This window comes from Oryx dammah, unplaced genomic scaffold (genome assembly GCF_014754425.2).
Source record: "Oryx dammah isolate SB20612 unplaced genomic scaffold, SCBI_Odam_1.1 HiC_scaffold_5315, whole genome shotgun sequence".
NCBI classification, from domain to species: domain Eukaryota; kingdom Metazoa; phylum Chordata; class Mammalia; order Artiodactyla; family Bovidae; genus Oryx; species Oryx dammah.
In genome coordinates this window covers 1-2,587 of record NW_024075179.1, presented here as the reverse complement: position 1 = coordinate 2,587, position 2,587 = coordinate 1, and the positions used below count along the sequence as shown (strand labels likewise).

General features: G+C 56.7%; 1 long non-coding RNA gene across 2 annotated transcripts; it reads right to left on the bottom strand.

Annotated features, from left to right (window-relative positions):
• Positions 1-1,244: 1,244 nt before the first annotated feature.
• LOC120859964 lies at positions 1,245-2,487 on the bottom strand. Of its 2 annotated transcripts, XR_005720207.1 has the most exons (3): positions 2,428-2,487; positions 1,768-1,809; positions 1,245-1,522 (listed from the first exon to the last, which is right to left on the bottom strand). It is a non-coding gene; the product is annotated as an uncharacterized LOC120859964 (long non-coding RNA). The 2 variants fall into 2 exon arrangements; XR_005720206.1 differs by having other exon boundaries at positions 1,768-2,481.
• Between the last annotated feature and the right edge of the window lie 100 nt (positions 2,488-2,587).

Sequence of the window (2,587 nt, the reverse complement as noted above, 5' to 3'; positions counted from 1 at the left end):
CACGCCTGTCTTCCGTGGGCTCTGTGCCCTGCGCACACGCCTGCTATATGTGTGTGAGTGTGGCACCTGCCCCAGGGACCTATATGAGAACAGCACCTACCACAGGGGCCTCAGGGAGAGACTGAGAACCGCTAGCCCAGGTGTGTGGTGGGGGCTACAGGTGACATCCGGGTGGGGAGGCCCTCGGGACACTTGAGGCGGGGACAGGTGGGCCCTTTGCCATGGTAGGCAGGTGGACTTTTAGGTAGAGCCTGCAACTCCGCCCTGAGGCGTGTGTGTGTGTGTGTGTGTTAGGAGCAGGCTCACGATCTGCACCAAAAAGCAAAGTGGGAGCCAGCAGGAAGTGGATAGAGGTCACGGGAAGTTCCCGTGAGGACCTTGCTCAGAGCATGGCTTCTGAGTCCCTCTTACTTTGGTGACTCTGATTGCTCCTCTGTCCCCCCGCCCCCGAGAGGGAAGGATGTGCTTAGGGCTTAGGCCCTTAGGGAAGCAACAGAAACCCATGGAGAGAGAAGGCATTCTGGATCCTAGATCTGGGGACAGACAAAAGTTCCTGTCCCATCGTGGACTCAGTGGACATTAGTCGAAGCAAACTCCGGGGGATAGTGAAGGACAGGGAAGCCTTGCGTGCTGCAGTCCACCGGGTCCCAAGACTCAGACACTGCTTAGCAACTGAACAACAAAAACTCACTGGAGGCAGCACTTGGGGCCAGCAGGGCTGGAGAGCAGGGCCCGAGGGCTCAGGACACCAAGAGGCTGCAAGGGGGCCTCACCCGTAATATGGCCTCACCTGCGCCTCGTCCTTCCTGACTCAGGTTCTAGGGGGTCTCAGATGGTCCCATATTCTGTGCTCCAGAGACCCCATGCCAGGTGAGCAGCACTGGGAGGTGCCTGGAACCGCAGGGCAGTGTGAGGACTGCCAAGTGCCACGTGCCTGCGAAGGATCTCGTGACCCTCCTTTCCTGTTAGCATGCCCCCTCCCTCCATTCTCACAATCTTCCCCTTCCTTTCCCCCAGGGAATAGATGTCGAGGTCAGGTAACTAGAGCTGATGTTTTCCCTGAGGAACCATGGAGAGACCGGAGCAGAGATTCAGGTGAATTTCTTGCTGGACAGGACCCAAGGGCACTATATTTTGCAACCAGAGGAAGGAAAGTGCTCTTTATTCAGATCTCTCTGGTGGTCCGCAGTGGGTCATGGGCCCATTCACTTGCCCTGTTGGGACCTCCCCCCATTGTGGGAATCGCAGCCTGAGTTCTGGTCCACCCAGGGTTCAGGGAAGCCTGTCAGGGTCTCCAGAAATCCAGGAGGACCCTGAGCCTGGGCCCAGGTTCCCGAATATCCTCAGATACCAGAGCTGGTTCTCTGCCTCAAGCTCTTCCTCTTGACCTCACTCAGGTCTTGGGTCTCAGGTAAGCTCTTTCTCACAATCTGTTAAGGAGATGTTTCTGGAGGAACTAAGGACTCACATCTGCTTTGTGGCTGATATGACAGTAAACGTCTGTGTTCCGGCTTAGTTATTCCTGCAAAAGAAAACCGATGCCTCCAAGCTCATGTAACCTTCCCAGATGACTTCCCAGGGATTTCCCAGCCCCGGGTCACCCAGGGTCTGTTTGTGTCAGAGGCTTTTGGTCCAGACTCACCTCCCCTTCATCCCCTTTCCATCTTTCCTGCTATTTCTTGGACCTTCAAACACAGCCAGCTGTGCAGGGGGCATTTCCTGTGCCCCTTGGGCTTATGGGACCAGAACGTGGATCCCCACACTCACCTGGTAGATGGGAGCTGGTGGCCTGGCATCAGCTAGGGAGGCCTGGACATGGAGGACGCAGGCATCAGAGGAGAGGGAAGGAGAGTCATTTCTCCCGAGCAGCCATCTCCAAGCCTGCAGACCGCACCCCAAATCCTGTCTGGGCTCTGTTTCCCACCCTTGTTAGCCTGGCTCCCCTGGCTGGTGATCCAGTGCCCACTCTCCTCCTGGCTCGACTCCAAGCTTCTCCTGAGGTCAAGTCAGGGGACCAGGGCAGCCTCTGGATAAGGTGGTGGGTGGTCACGTCCCTGAAGTAGATCCACCTCCCAGTTTGGTGGGACTTGCCATGTCCTAACTACTCTTACGATCTTCCCTGGTGGCTCAGAAGGCAAAGAATCTGCCTGCAGTGTGGGAGACCCAGGCTCGATCCCGGGTGGTGGAGATCCCCTGGAGAAGGCAGTGGTTACCCATTCCAAAATTCTTGCCTGGAGAAATGCATGGACAGAGGAGCCTGGTGGTCTACAGTTCATGGGGTCACAAAGGCTGGACATGACTGAGCGACTTTCAACTACCCTCGAGTGAAAGGGGTCTGCACAGTGCGTCAGGGTTGGACAGTCCCCCTGCCCTGAGCCTGTGAAGCAGGGACGCTGGGGAGAAGAGACAAGGAAGGGATGTACTCACCTAGGGGACAGAGCTGCCAGAGGGACCACGTCCTGGGAGGAGACAGGAGTTACCACCAAGGTGTGAGAAAGCTTAGCCCATTCTCTCAGGAGAGGCTGAGAGTCCACCTTCTCGAGAACCATGGGAGAAAGTTCCCCACCAAGGGAGAGACACTGGCAAT